Below are 17,051 nucleotides of genomic sequence, written 5' to 3'. Positions count from 1 at the left end.
TTTTAGCTTTTACTCTCCTGTCGGAATATAATTATAGCTTCAGTGTAGACTGACACTAGAATACACAAAAGACTTAAAGGGGTTGTCCCGCGCCGAAACGGGTTTTTTTTTTTTTCAACCCCCCCCCCGTTCGGCGCGAGACAACCCCGATGCAGGGAGGTAAAGAAAGCTCACCGGAGCGCTTACCTGAATCCCCGCGCTCCGGTGACTTCTCTACTCACCGCTGAAGATGGCCTCTTCCTCCGTGGACCGCAGCTCTTCTGTGCGGTCCACTGCCGATTCCAGCCTCCTGATTGGCTGGAATCGGCACGTGACGGGGCGGAGCTACACGGAGCTACACGGAGCCCCATAGAAGACTGCAGAAGACCCGGACTGCGCAAGCGCGGCTAATTTGGCCATCGGAGGGCGAAAATTAGTCGGCACCATGGAGACGAGGACGCCAGCAACGGAACAGGTAAGTATAAAACTTTTTATAACTTCTGCATGGCTCATAATTAATGCACAATGTACATTACAAAGTGCATTATTATGGCCATGCAGAAGTGTACAGACCCACTTGCTGCCTCGGGACAACCCCTTTAAAGAAAAACTAAAGAATACGGATGAATTAACATCCTACTCTGGGCAATTCAGTCCCTCTTTCTTCACATAAAAAGTAAAATTACTTCATCAAATTGCGTGAAAAAGTTTGCTGGGTGACTATAGGGAAATTATTCCATCTGTAGGAGCCTTCCATAACATCATCTGTCTGAGCATCCATTGGAGAAGCGGGCAGTGGAAGACAGAGCCCCTGGGAACATGACAGAGCGTCCCCTGTCATGTATTCCTGGTCTCTGCCCCCCATGCATCAACTCCAATCTTCCATGCACTATAAACCAGCTTAGTCATCTACTATGTCCCAAGCTGCATCTCCACAAAGGTTTGCTTCCCTGAACTTATCACACATCCAAAGTGGCCACATCTTGGAGTGTAACAAAGTCCGGTCAAACAAAACCTTACTTCAGACAATCATGATGTTAGCACTGGATACAGTGGCATTGGGGAATATAGGCCTCCCAAATGCAGCAAAATGGCCGCCAGAGGCAGAAGGGGGCGGGGCTACAGATCTCCCAGGTGAGGCAAAATGGCCGCTGGAGGAATGGGCGGGCCCAGGAGTAGCAGCACTTCCAGGTGAGGCAAGATGGCCGCTGGAGGAGGAAAGGGCGGGGCCAGGTCTTGTCCCGGATGGGGAGGGACCGGAAGTAACATCACACACCCTGAAAGTGAGCACATGGGGGGAAGTAACTTCAGGGTGGGGGCAGGCCTCACTACATTTAATGCAGAGTCACACTATGTGGGGTTATAAACATTGCAAGCGCGGCCGCCATTACAGGGAGGGGCTGTAGTCAACACAAAGGCATTACATTGTTCATAAGCAATACACATACCCCCCTACATGCTTTCTCCTCTTGAATCTCTTAACTATGTTATACCTCCTCCTAGCAATCTAAAAACACCTTTCTTTCTGCTAGGCTTCCTGCTCATCTTCTGAAAACTTTCTACAGCCTATCTTACCTGTCCATATTCATTTCTGCTTATCTGTCCATAACCTGACATTTCTTTCTGCAACTTTTCCTGGTCCTTTGTAAAACTTTCTACATGTTTTGCATATTCCAAAACATCCTGTACTGATCCCTCATTCTATTCTACCTGCTTATTCTAGCCTATTCGAAGTTTCTAGACACAGTAGTGTTTCTCTTGTAAAATCTGCTTTCTTCCAATCATTCCAATATAACCTCTCTTTCCCACTCAGATTACACAAGACAAAGGGAACAGAAGGGTTAATTGGAGAATGCTTTCAGTTCACTCTTATCAGCAGCCCTCCCCCCAATAATAAACACTGCACATTCTTTCTATAATACCAGACAGACGGGATTACTGGAGAATACCCACAACGGCTCAAGGTTTATATCTCATCTACCTTTATATCAACCCAAGGTATATATCTCATCTACCTTTATAACAGCCCACCGTCTACTAGTAATCCCCAAGAGCACTCCTTGTACACGATCTAGACAGGACATTTAGCTATACACAGAGACTGACGATTATTTTCAATTACCAAAACTTCAACAATATTCTGGAGACATCAGCCATCACACCACGGCTATATTCCCGCGTATATACCTTTTCACATATGAGAACATAACACGCTCAATCATAAAATGTAAATATGCGTATCATAAATCTTAACCTCACACTAGTTACCTAGGAGCAAGTGTCTCTCTCTGGCGTGCTCCCTCAGACTTAAACAGCCGAGTCCGCCCTTCCGACACATTAACCCTCACAGAATTTGTCTCTTGGTCTTGTATACACAATTTTTAACCGTCTCAGACATAGCAGCCACAGCATACAAAATACCCCTAGACAGGTAACATGGTGATTTTTCGAGTGGACAGAACTAGACTTATTACCTGTCTTTCAGTGAAGGTCCAGTCTGGATCAGATACAGGCAGATTTAGCAGTCAGAACCCAGAACACATCGGTAGATTTACATAAAGCAATCTTACCGTGTTCTGTAGATTTTCGGGCCCCTGAGTTCTGCGTGCCATCTGCCGATCTCTGTACGTTCCAGGCTGTGACCTCACAGATCCACTCGCCCACCCAGGGACGCCACTGATCTGGATTACGATTTTCTCTCTAGCAGGCTTCGGGGTATTTTGTCGCTTCCGAATTGTATCGTGTGCACACATCGTAGAGCAGATTGAGACACGAGCTGATCAATCTCATATCCAAAATGGCTCTCTGCCCAGAAACAGCCAGACAGAGCCTTTTATTGTACAGCATAACATGGGCGTGTAACAAGTTACATCAGTAACATATAGGATTCTCATTTGTCGGATCATATAGAATCTCCCGCCTCTCTGCCCACCCTTCCTCACGTCCGCCATAGTGTGGACTTTGTCTCCTTTAGCATGCAGACAACCTTAAGGAATTCTGCGTAGTTGACAAATCATTGTTTAACTAGCTTGTGTGAGGAGTGGAAGGGGGCTAGGTAAACACTCAGCGTTTAACACAGATATACACATAACACTATGGCCGTTAACTCTTAGAGGCTTCTTGTGCAACTTGTGTAATTCCTATGTACTTAGCTAACATTATATCATACATCCTTCACCATCCCATTGTCTAGCAAATACCATGATTAGATTGTGTGTGTCCTTTAAACTCCACAGAGCTAAGAGTCATTACAACAGCAAAATACATTTGGTTTATACAAATCGATAGACATTTTATATTAACATGTCTATCACAATTCATGTCTTCAGGAGTGTGGCTGTTCAGGAGGTCCAGACATATGAGGGCACCTTCAGCCCTCATGTGTCGAAGCATGGAAGAGGAGGAAAAATTTCCTGTATTGCTTGTGAGCTGGATGTAAGGAGAGTGCGCCCCGGAGAGAGAGAAAAAGAGCATCTGTGAGTTCTAATCTGTGTTTATTCGAGGCCAGTGTCGAGGTACTACCTCTTCTGTTTTTCCTACACGACCATCTGAACTCTAGATCTCCATGTGGAGGTATACCCTTTACTTGTTACACCCACATGTCTCCATGGCTGGGTGGAGGTACTTCAAGTCAATAATCTCTTTTCACACATGTAAATCTAGAAAAGCCGTGTGAAGGTACAGCAAGTTAATAATCTTTGAAGTCTGTTCATCTACCTGCACTGTGAAGTCTTTTATTGAACTGCCTTGTATTATTTCACTTACAATTATTCAAGTAACGTTAATACCGGGTACTGACCATTCCCAGAGACCCATGGCACTAAAGAACTGTTTGTGGATGCATTTCTTATCCACCGAGGGTCATACCGGCATATGCAGGAACAATGGCATCACGTGTGACAATTATGCCCCTTGTTCTCCAGTTTGGTGGGCATTCCCAATCCTAGAGGTGTCCTAGGTGGACTGCAGTGTTGCTCTGGCCTTGGCTGCATGTGTTCCTCCGGGAAGGCGCATGGTAAGTGCCACCATGGCAAGTCAGCACTTTACCCTCCCAGCTCCCCACGTATGTCAGGTGTCCAGGGTCTCCCTATGGGATGCTGCATATCAGCTTTACATACTGTGGTACTATAACGAAATACCCCCAAATATAAAATTAGCCTAAACTAATAATATGCTGCATGCAGTCTAAATAATACAACTAATACTGAGATTCTTGGTGGCTACAAGCTTCGACTACCAGGACATCTATGGCCCATCTTTCAGCAGAAGCTGCTGTGTGCCCTATACAATATCACAGTTTGCACACCCATTAAGGGCGTCCATGACTGCAAGATCAGGCTACAGACAAACTGTTTGCACTCTGTAACCATGGAAACACATTGGTCTGCATAGGAGCAGAATACACATAGCCATAAAGTTTATGAGGTTAGTCAGCATGACCCAAGATCGAGGATGATAGATTAGACTAGAATGCATTTAGCAAACTTTTATGTTCTCCCTTTTAGTATTTTTGCATTGCTAATTGTGCAGTAAATAAAAGGCTCAAATCTTCCAGACAGGAAGGATCAGACCTCCAGAAACACTTCCCGTTCCTCCGCAGCGTGAGATCACACAATGGTATAAACACGTGGCGGCTGAGGATCATGTGCATGATATACAGGAGGGTTCACATTATATGGTCTACTGGGTGGTTCTGGTGGTTCTGCTTCGCTTCATGCAAAGTAAGGCTGATTTCACCCGGGCAAGTGCGATACCGGGCCGTGAGCCTGTCCTGATATCACGCTCGCCAACATGCCATGACCCACAGATGCGAGGCGGGTCAATGGGAAACATCCCATCCCACTCCTGTACACCTTGCAGGCGGCGCAATGCTTTTGCCGGCCCCATTGGATATGATGTGATGCGGGAAATAACTGCTCATGTGTATGACCCCATTCACAAGAATCGGGTTTATATCCGTGCATCTCACGACCACAAATCTCTCTCCTGCAGATGAGCGTGACGTTTTAGCACTCGCGACAACATGTTGTAATTGTGCTCTGAACGGAGCGCGATCACGTCCCCTCGCAGGCGAATCCACTCTCTTTGCTGTACTTTTTTTCAGCTGCCGGGCCCATTTACATTGGCGTGGGACACACCTGCGCCATGTTTGAACAGGAGAGGCGGCCTAATTAGTAGCCTAGCCAACCTACTTAGACCAGATAATCAAACTTCCCCATGAAATTGCGCCACTTTGACTCCTATTGAGCCCGGGGTGTGTAAATACGCACAATAATAGAGCATGTCACAAATATTTTCGCCCGACAGAAATGTGGGCACAAACATGCTCCATGTAAAATCAAGTGAAATCAGTGGGTTCTTTTGGATGCAATTTGCGTGAGCGATTCTGCATGCATAAAACTGCGCGCAAAATCGCCCGTGTGAAGGAGGCTCAAGGCGTCATCCTACTGGCATCCTATAAAGGGTTTTGTTTAGAAACATGATATGATAAAAGCCCCCGCGGTCCATCTAGTCCGCCCTTCTATTAGTTCTGTCTGCGGATGGATATGTGCTTATCCCAGGCAGCCTGAAGTCATTTATTGTTGATGCTCCAACCCCGTCTGCTGGGAGTTTGTTCCAAGCATCCACTACTCTTTCAGTCACATAACATTCCCTGACATTGCTTGTCTTCTCTTCCTCCAACTAATCTCAGACTGTCCCTCTTGTTCTGATCTGGTTCCTCAAGAAAAATGTTGAGTGAACCAAGAGTCAAATGCCGCTGTAGGTTGAGCTTTGCTGAAAGTTTAGTATGGCGCGAAGACAAACCACGGGGGTGATCTTAGCCGAAGGCACTAAAGTCCTTCTTTTGCTTTACTATCTGGGGCCAAGCTTCTGCCCCCTAGAGGTTCGGCTCGGAGGCTTCAGTGCATATTCCTTCACATGATGGGAAAATAGCTGCATTTACAGACAGCAACCACGATGTATCATACAAGTAGTCCCCACTAGTTCTATTGGAGGATTCATTACAGACTCCATGCACCACTCGCTGCAGCCTCCATGCACCACTTGCTGCAGCCTCCATCTTTCCACATAACTGCAGGTAGGAAAAAGTAATACAAGCGGATCCGAGGCGCCAGAAACATCCAAAAGGGATCTTTATTCATCTCTTCCTTTAACCCCTTCCCGCTCCAGGGCGTAGGTTTACGTCCTGGCAGCGGGGTACTTCCCGCAACAGGACGTAAACTTACGTCCTGTGTTGCCAGTGCCTCAGATCGCTGTATAAGTGATAAGGCATGGCAGGGCAGTAGCCTTATCACAGCGATCAGCAGTACTGTGGAGAAAGTCCCCCAGGGGGACACAAGTTGTGTGAAAAAAAAGATTAAAAAAATGAATTAAAAAAAAATGTAAGAAAAAGTTAAAAAAAACCCTTTTTAAATGCTTTTTCTCAATTAAAACCCCACATATTTGGTATTGTCGCGTCTGTAACAATGCGTACAATAAGCTGCACATGCTTTTAACTGTGCATCGAATAAAGCGGGAAAAAAAAACGCCAAAAAACTGTGGCAAAATGCTAACATTTTGCCTCACTAAAAACGCAATAAAAGTGATCAAAAAGCCGTATGCACCCCAAAATGGTACCAATAAAAACTACAGCTCGTATCACAAAAAATAAGCCCTCATAGAGCTCCGTACATCAAAAATAAAAAAGTTACAGGACTTTGAATGCAGCGATTTAGGGGGGGAAAAAAGGATTTCCAAAAAAGGGTTTTTATTGCAGAAAAGTAGAAAAACCTTTAAAAATGTAAGCATTTTGGTATCATTGCAACCGTACCGGCCCGCAGAAAAAAAAGATTGCGTCATTTATGCTGCATGATTAACGCTGTAAAAAAAAATAAAAACATCTATGGCAGAATTGATGCGTTTTCTCTCCCTGCTATAATAAAAAAAAAAGTTTTACAATATAGTCAATGTACCCAAAAATGATGCCGAAAAAACAAGCCCTTATTTGGCCGACGGAAAATTTAAAAAATTATGACTTTTGATAAATGGAGAAGAAAATCCGCCAAAAATCCTTGGGTCCTAAAGCCCAAAATAGGCCATGTTATAATACAACATACATCTCAGCTGCACAGGGCCATTATCAAGTCAGAAGCTACAAGACAAATACAAGCACCGCACATGTACAAATATTGGGACTTTATATCTTGGTTATTTCTTTTTAGGAGTTATAGGAAATAGGGGGGCAGAAGTATTAGGTTTAAATTCCCTACCGGACATAAAAAAATATATTAGAAAAGTTAAACAAAAAAAATTACAAACAAAAAAACCCCTTTTTGCTCACTTTTCTCTTTGTCAGTTTGAAAAGGTGAATAAAAATATACATTTTTGGCATTGGCGAATCCGTAACGACATACAATCAATCAAACAGACTTTTTATCTTTCACAGAAAACGTTATTTTAAAACATTTAAGCTAAAAAACCAGAACCAATAAGCTTATGTTTTGTTAGAAAAAGTCATAGATATTGAAAATGATACAAAAAACAAACTACAGCTCATCCTGCAAAAACAAGCCCTCACAGAACTCGTCCATGGAAACATCAAACAGTTCTGGGACTTTGCATGCAGCGATGCAAAGAAAAAAACTTTTCCAAAAGAAAGTGTTTTTATGGTCCAAAGTGGAAAAACCTAAAAATAATGTATCATTTGGTATCGAAATCATAACGACCCGCATCAAGAAATATCATTGATGCGTTTTCCCACCCTGCTCCCCCCCAAAAAATTAATAAAAGTTATACACTACATGTACCACAAAATGGTACCAATTAAAACTACAGCTCGAGATCCAACAAACAAGCCCTCATACGGCCGTGTCAATGGGAAAATAACACTCATCTTTATTTGTATGGCGCCAACTTATTCCGCATAACAAAGTTATGGCTTTATAAAGGGGAGATGAAAATCCCAATAAATAGGCCAAGTCACTAAGGGGTTAATATTGTAGTAATGTGGCAGGTGATGTGTCATAGAGGGGGAAGTCACATAGGGATGATGCAGTGACTATTATGACATCACCGTGTTCTGGACAATACTCCAGTACTTGTTCTGAAGACCTTCATTCTACTTGCAGCTGTTTCACTGTAAAGATGTTTGGACTTTTGGTCATTTTTATTTTGCTATCCTCTGCTGCTTCCTATCCGATTCCCCTGCAAGCAGCAGAGGAGGAGAGCAGGGGCCCGTTGGAGAGTCAAGATCTAGTGAGTAAGTACCCACCGTGTAGAAAGTTTATATAACCCTATCTCAGCTATATAGCGGAGTGGGCACAGGGCTGTGAGGCCACTATCATCGCTGAGAAGCCCCGCCCCTTTTACTAAATCCCGTTCACTTTCTTAAAAAGCAATGACAGGAGCATAAAATTGCAGAAAATCATAAATCTTTACATAGAAAAAGGTTTGTGCCGAAATTTACTTTTTTTTTGTTCCACAAAACTGGTGAAATCACTAAATAAATTGTTCCCTTTGTTTTAGGAGTCCGGAGGAGTTTGGACACTCAGATAGAGGAAATAGAAGAAAGATTCCAATCTATACCACGTTACATCATTGTTGCAGCCCCACTTCTGTTCCTCGTGATCGCCGTCCTCTGTTGCTACACGTATGTACTATTTCACTCCCTTAGGGCAGAAGCACACGGGCGCATGCGCTAATACACCTGCCGCTATGGGGCGTATTAGAGCATGAACCGTTTTGTTTTTTCAGATGATTCTAAATGCACACTAGTGCAGGCAACACATATCTATCTATATATATACACACATATCTATACACACACATATCTATCTATATACACACATATCTATCTATATACACACACATATCTATCTATATACACACACATATCTATCTATATACACACATATATCTATATATATACACACATATCTATATATATACACACACATACATATCTATCTATATACACACATATCTATCTATATACACGCACACATATCTATATATATACACACATATCTATCTATATACACACACATACATATCTATCTATATACACACATATATCTATCTATATACACACACATACATATCTATCTATATACACACATATCTATATATATACACACATATCTATCTATATACACATACACACATATCTATCTATATACACACATATATCTATCTATATACACACACATATCTATCTATATACACACACATATCTATATATGTATATACACATATCTATCTATATACACACAGTATTAGTGTAGTGATATTGCTTTTTTTTTTACAGAGTCTGCTGTGATGCCCCAGAAAACAGAGGACCGTGGTTAGATACATAGTTAGATTAGATAGATAGATAGATAGATAGATAGATAGATAGATAGATAGATATTAGATAGATAGATAGATAGATAGATATTAGATAGATAGATAGATAGATAGATAGATAGATAGATATTAGATAGATAGATAGATAGATAGATAGATAGATAGATAGATAGATAGATAGATAGATGTGATAGATAGATAGATAGATAGATAGATATTAGATAGATAGATAGATATTAGATAGATAGATAGATAGATAGATAGATATGAGATAGATAGATAGATAGATAGATAGATAGATAGATAGATAGATACCACCACTTGCCACCGAAAAACTGCAGCCACCATCTGCTGCCAAAAAATAACAGCCATCACCTGCCGCCGAAAACATCACCCACTGGCGAAAAACACCAGCCACCACTTACTGCCAAAAACGTGACCATCCAACAAAACCATCCGTCATCCAGCAAAAAAACACCAGCCAGCTCCAGCTGCAAAAAAAGACCATCCGCCGACAGATGCTGAAAAACACCCGCAGCCGCCGGCCGCATAAACCATCAGTCATCACCGGCTGCCAAAAAACACCAACTATCGACAGATGCTGAAAAACAGCAGCCACCGCCTGCCACCAAAAAATGGCAGCCACCATCTGCTGCCGAAAAAGAGCAGCCACCAACAGATGCTGAAAAACGAAATGAGTGTCAATAAAACTATATATGTTTATACCAAAGCACTGGAGTGGTCCGCATTTTACTAATAGTCCTGTGTAGCGCCTGTTCCTCCCAGGAGGCGGCGGTCCTGGAACCTGATCTAAGGAGCAGCTATAAGTGGACGCTTGAAAAATTTGTTTTGGCCAGTTCACCGAAGTTTTACAAAAAGTTTAATTTGGTCTGAATGAGTTTGAACCAAACTGGAAGTTCACCAAAATCCCTAAAATTGGTTACAAGATCGTCTAATGCCCCTTTTAGACAAGACGATTCTCATGTGACCCATCGAAGGAGCGAGTGACGTCACGGCTAACTCATTCGCACTCGTGTAGCCTGTTGGACAGGCAGATCATCACTGAGAATCATTCACTTCTGGTTCAGTGTTTCACATTCCTATGTAAGCACATAGCGGGGGGAGTTTGACCGGAACGAGAAGTGAAGGAGCCAACCGTGATTGTTAGTGCTGATACTGAATGGCGAACGGAGTGAGCGATTCTCATTTATATTTCGGTCAGTGGCTCACGTTTAAAGCAGACGATTATCGGTCACTTTTGCTCATTTTAATGATTTTTTGAATGATAATCGTTACATCTGAATGCACCGTTAGAGCCATTAAGCTCTGTATAACACGCTGGGAGTGTTATATGGGGTGTCTGTGACTCATAGGCCTCATTCACACGGGCGATGAGTCTTTACACTCATCATGGAAGATTGTCTGCGATTGAGTCCTGAGATTAATTAGCGTTTTCTCGTCATTCACACGGGTGTATCGTGTAAAACATACGCTGCAGCGCAGAAATCCAGTTGGCAGAAATCCTTGTAGTGACCTCTAATGCTTTAATAGAGCCAGCTGTCTTCTTTCCCGAGCTCCGGACGCAGGTAAACTCCCTCCCCATAGCAGTTAGGCCTCATGTCCACGGGTACGGACGGATTCCAAGTGTGGAATCCCGCAGCGGAGTCCACCTGTGCCCGCAGCCATGGACATTTTATGTACATTTTCTTACTTGTTCGCCTGCGGTGCCGGTCTTCTCCATCTCAGACGGATCTTCTTTCTTCCGCATGGCGGACGCGCTCGGGGCGCCGGTTGGCATGCTGCAGCTTGCACAGTGCATTTGTTTTTAATTGTCTTGCTTTCCTGCGGATCCGCAGCACGTCTGCAGTGTCAGCTGTGGCTGTGCCGCAGATCGGACGCTTCCCTTGGCTTAATTGGAAGCCGTCCGTGCGGGAATCAGCAGAAAATAGAGCATGCTGCATTTTTTCCCCCACACATGCGATCCACACGCCGGGATAAAATGACATCCGCAGGTATTCCATCATAGATGACTATCCAGACAGCCGGAATCAGCTCCTCTTATGTCCTGTGACCCGGCGACTCGGGAACATCGCCGGCTTAAATATATTTATTCCTCATGAGATTATTCTACATCTTTCACCTTTTAAATTAGTCATTAAACTTGGGCTGTAAACAAACCCCAACGTGTGGCTGCTGTGCAGCACGGTAAGCTGTTCTGTGAGTATAGCCATATGATGGCCAGCTGACCTTGACTGCACAATGTGGCAGAAATCAAACCCAGCCTATGGCCTCATGTCGATTCCGCATGGAGAGTCCCTCACAGAATCCGCCAGTGCCTGCGCCCGGCAACCCTGCGTACCTGCGTCTTCTTTCTTCTGTACTGCGGATGTGTGCGGACATGCCGGACGTCACCCCGGCGTTCATGTGCAGTACAGGGTTTTGTTTGTTTTTTTTAAAATCTCCAGCTTTCTCACAGAATCCGCAGCCCGTCCGCAATGTCAACGGCAGCCGTCCATGTGGGAACCGCAGTAAAATGGAGCATGCATGCTATGGAGGGTTATTGCTGCGGAATCTGGAGGCAGATTTGGTGATCTGATTGCTCTGATGCCCACAGTCCTCAAAAGGGAGGAGCAGCAGAGCGAGTTAGGCTGTATTGTAGCGGGTGGTGGTCTTGTGACGCAGAGTTCAGGATACGATGGAGTAACCAAAATGTACAATATTTATTTATAAACAAAGCGATATAAGTGAATAACAGTAACATGACAAGTGAGTAATTACACTACTAGCTGGATGCTAGAACTACTAATACATTGTGCACAATACTTTATAGAGCCACAAGAACAGTCCCGGTAAATAGAAATACAAATCATGTAACATAATACACAGATTAACACACCCCTAATATCAAGGCGGTCTGTTGGAAACACAGTGCTCAAAATCCAATCGAAGAGTCTCTATTATCCACAGCTCCCACACTGCCCTCTGTAATAGTATAGTGGCCCCAAACACCTATTTCTGGCCCCTCCATAAATGTCATACATGTCATGTCTTTAATGTGGATGCTGTCTTGTCTCTTCTTGTGTATATTGCACAGCTGCAGCATGTAAGAGGTTAATGTCTGAATGTGGCTGGAATATGTCTGGGAAAGTCTCTTCACGTGATGTCTGTACCCTATATATGTGAGTGATTGGGGTGTGGTAGGGGGTCCATCATCTACAGTGGTCGAGAGTGCAGTGCCGACCACATGGGGGTACCTTCAACCCTCATGTGGTGAAGATATGGAAGAAGAGGAGAGATATCCTGAGGCCCTCCATGCCAGGAACCTCCTCTGAAGAGAGCCAGGAGTGAGGAGTCCGCCATGCAGAGCCAACCACAGAAGTCAGAGTGAGTGTCAGAGGAGAGTGGTGTTGGTCCTCCGGAGTTATTCAGAGTCCCGGACAGTGTGTGTGTCCAGGAGCGGAGCACTGCAGATAACTGAGACTGTAGGCCTGATATCATCCTGTGTTCTCCTCCCTGACTGGCCTTTATTCAACCGCCAGATAATCTACAGTGAGAAGGAATGATGGCGTCACGCGTGACAACTTCACATATACATATATAGGTAACCGCCACCCAGCGTTGTCTGGAAGAGGCCATAGCATTACATCATACTGCGATCGGGCAGGCAGTCCATCTAGCCACCCATGGGTGAGGTAGCTTGATAGACTGGCACCCGCTGCCATGACACCCGCACGGCTCCCTGCGATTTCATCACAGGGGGGGGGCGTACGGTACCCCCGAACATCATTCAGGGGATTTAAATGCCGCTATCAGAATTGACAGCAGCATTTAGAGGGTTAACAGCTCTAATGAGCCGTGGGGCTTATCGGAGCAGTTGCCACTGGTTGTCAGCAGCAACAAACAGCCACTGCCGGCGTTCCTTAATACTATCTGTGGTGTTACATAGGACTGCAGGTGACATCGTTATCTGTCCTCAGTGTTATCACCGTGTGTTATCTGTGGTGGTACACAGGACTGCAGGCAACATTGTTATCTCTCTTCAGCGTTATCACTCTGTGTTATCTGTGTTGTTACATAGGACTGCAGCTGGCATAATTATCCCTGCTCATCGTTATCGCTGTGTGTTATCTCTGGTGTTACATAGGACTGCAGGTGACGTTGGTATGTCTCCTCAGCATTGTCATTGCGTGTTATCTGTGCTGTTACATAGGACTGCAGCTGGCATCATTATCCCTCCTCATCATTATGACTGTGTTATCTCTGGTGTTACATAGGACTGCATGTGAGATCATTATCTCTCCTCAGCATTATCACTGTGTTATCTCTTGTGTTACATAGGACTGCCAGTTGCATCATTATCTTTCCTAAGCATTATCACTGTGTGTTATCAGTGGTGTTACAAGGGACTGCAGTTGTAATCGTTATCTCTTCTCAGCGTTATCACCGTGTTTTTTCTCTGGTGTTACATAGGACTGTAGGTGACATCGGTATGTCTCCTCAGCATTGTCACTTCATGTATTCTGTGGTGTTACAGCTGGACTGCAGCTGGCATCATTATCCCTCCTCACCGTTAGCACTGTGTGTTATCTCTGGTGTTACATTGGACTGCAGTTGACATCGCCATCTGTCCCCCGCATTATCACTGCGTCTAATATGTGGTGTTACATAGGACTGCAGGTTACATCGTTATCTCTCTTCAGCGCTATCACTGTGTGTTATCTGCAGTGTTACATAGGACTGCAGGTGACATCAGTATCTCTTCTCACTGTTATCAGTGTGTGTTATCCGTGGTGTTACATAGGACTGCAGCTGGCATCATTATTAGAGATGAGCGAGCACCAAAATGCTCGGGTGCTCGTTACTCGGGACGAAAATTTTGCGATGCTCGAGGGTTCGTTTCGAGTAACGAACCACATTGAAGTCAATGGGCGACTTGAGCATTTTTGTATTTCGCCGATGCTCGCTAAGGTTTTCATTTGTGAAAATCTGGGCAATTCAAGAAAGTGATGGAAACGACACAGCAACGGGTAGGGCAGGCGAGGGGCTACATGTTGGGCTGCATCTCAAGTTCCCAGGTCCCACTATTAAGCCACAATAGCGGCAAGAGTGCCCCCCCCCCCTCCCAAAAACTTTTACTTCTGAAAAGCCCTCATTAGCAATGCATACCTTAGCTAAGCACCACACTACCTCCAACAAAGCACAATCACTGCCTGCATGACACTCCGCTGCCACTTCTCCTGGGTAACATGCTGCCCAACCCCCCCCCCCACGACCCAGTGCCCACAGCACACACCAAAGTGTCCCTGCGCAGCCTTCAGCTGCCCTCATGCCACGCCACCCTCATGTCTATTTATAAGTGCGTCTGCCATGAGGAGGAACCGCAGGCACACACTGCAGAGGGTTGGCACGGCCAGGCAGCGACCCTCTTTAAAAGGGGTGAGGCAATAGCCCACAATGCTGTACAGAAGCAATGAGAAATATAATCCTGTGCCACCGCCATCAGGAGCTGCACACGTGGGCATAGCAATGGGGAACCTATGTGCCACACACTATTTATTCTGTCAAAGTGTCTGCATGCCCCAGTCAGACCGCGTTTTTTTATAAATAGTCACAGGCAGGTACAACTCCGCAATGGGAATTCCGTGTGCACCCACAGCATGGGTGGCTCCCTGGAACCCACCGGCTGTACATAAATGTATCCCATTGCAGTGCCCTGGACAGCAGAGCTAACATCAGATTAAATGCAGGTGGGCTTCGGCCCACACTGCATGCCCCAAACTGACCGGGGTTTTTAATTCATAGACACAGGCAGGTACAACTCCCTATTGTGAAGTCCCTGTGGACCGACAGCATGGGTGGGTGCCAGGAAGCCACCGGCGGTACATAAATATATCCCATTGCAGTGCCCAGCACAGCTGAGGTAATGTCATGTTTAATGCAGGTGGGCTTCAGCCCACACTGCATGCCCCAGTCAGACTGGGGTTCTTTAGAAGTGGACACATGCAGTTACAACTCCGTATGGACTGACAGCATGGGTGGCTCCCTGGAACCCACCGGCGGTACATAAATATATCCCATTGCAGTGCCCAGCACAGCTGAGGTAATGTCAGGTTTAATGCAGGTGGGCTAAAAATTAATTGGATTACACTGTAGGTGAGGGCCCCAAAAAATTGGTGTACCAACAGTACTAATGTACCTCAGAAAAATTGCCCATGCCCAACCAAGAGGGCAGGTGAAACCCATTAATCGCTTTGGTTAATGTGGCTTAATTTGTAACTAGGCCTGGAGGCAGCCCAGTTAAAATAAAAATTGGTTCAGGTGCAAGTTTCAACGCTTTAATGAGCATTGAAACGTATAAAAATTGTTTACAAAAATTATATGACTGAGCCTTGTGGGCCTAAGAAAAATTGCCCGTTCAGCGTGATTACGTGAGGTTTCAGGAGGAGGAGCAGGAGGAGGAGGATGAATATTATACACAGATAGATGAAGCAAAAAGGTCCCCGTTTTTGATGGTGATAGAGAACAATGCTTCCATCCGCGGGTGCAGCCTACGTATTGTTTAGGTATCGCTGCTGTCCGCTGGTGGAGAACAGAAGTCTGGGGAAATCCAGGCTTTGTTCATCTTGATGAGTGTAAGCCTGTCGGCACTGTCGGTTGACAGGCGGGTACGCTTATCCGTGATGATTCCCCCAGCCGCACTAAACACCCTCTCTGACAAGACGCTAGCCGTAGGACAAGCAAGCACCTCCAGGGCATACAGCGCGAGTTCAGGCCACGTGTCCAGCTTCGACACCCAGTAGTTGTAGGGGGCAGACGGAAGACAGTCGTGCGATCGGCTACGTACTCCCTCACCATCCTTTTACAGTGCTCCCGCCGACTCAGCCTTGACTGGGGAGCGGTGACACAGTCTTGCTGTGGAGCCAGAAAGCTGTCAAAGGCCTTAGAGAGTGTTCCCCTGCCTGTGCTGTACATGCTACCTGATCTCCGCGCCTCCCCTGCTACCTGGCCCTCGGAACTGCGCCTTCTGCCACTAGCGCTGTCGGATGGGAATTTTACCATCAGCTTGTCCACCAGGGTCCTGTGGTATAGCATCACTCTCGAACCCCTTTCCTCTTCGGGTATGAGAGTGGAAAGATTCTCCTTATACCGTGGGTCGAGCAGTGTGTACACCCAGTAATCCGTAGTGGCCAGAATGCGTGTAATGCGAGGGTCACGAGAAAGGCATCCTAACATGAAGTCAGCCATGTGTGCCAGGGTACCTGTACGCAACACATGGCTGTCCTCACTCGGAAGATCACTTTCAGGATCCTCCTCCTCAGGCCATACACGCTGAAAGGATGACAGGCAAGCAGCATGGGTACCCTCAGCAGTGAGCCAAGCTGTCTCTTCCCCCTCCTCCTCATCCTCCTCATGCTCCTCCTCCTCCTCCTCAACGCGCTGAGATATAGACATGAGGGTGCTGTGACTATCCAGCGACATACTGTCTTCCCCCGCCTCCGTTTCCGAGCCTTTATGCTTTGCAGGGAACTTCTCAAGAGGCATAGCAGAGGAATGGTGACGCTAATGATTGCAGCATCCCCGCTCACCATCTGGGTAGACTCCTCAAAGTTTCCAAGGACCTGGCAGATGGCTGCCAACCAGGCCCACTCTTCTGTAAAGAACTGAGGAGGCTGACTCCCACTACGCCGCCCATGTTGGAGTTGGTATTCCACTATAGCTCTACGCTGCTCATAGAGCCTGGCCAACAT

The sequence above is a fragment of the Eleutherodactylus coqui genome, chromosome 9 (genome assembly GCF_035609145.1).
Source record: "Eleutherodactylus coqui strain aEleCoq1 chromosome 9, aEleCoq1.hap1, whole genome shotgun sequence".
In the NCBI taxonomy this organism is placed as follows: Eukaryota; Metazoa; Chordata; class Amphibia; order Anura; family Eleutherodactylidae; genus Eleutherodactylus; species Eleutherodactylus coqui.
The sequence above is the reverse complement of the archived record's forward strand: the minus strand, read 5'-3'. Positions refer to the sequence as shown.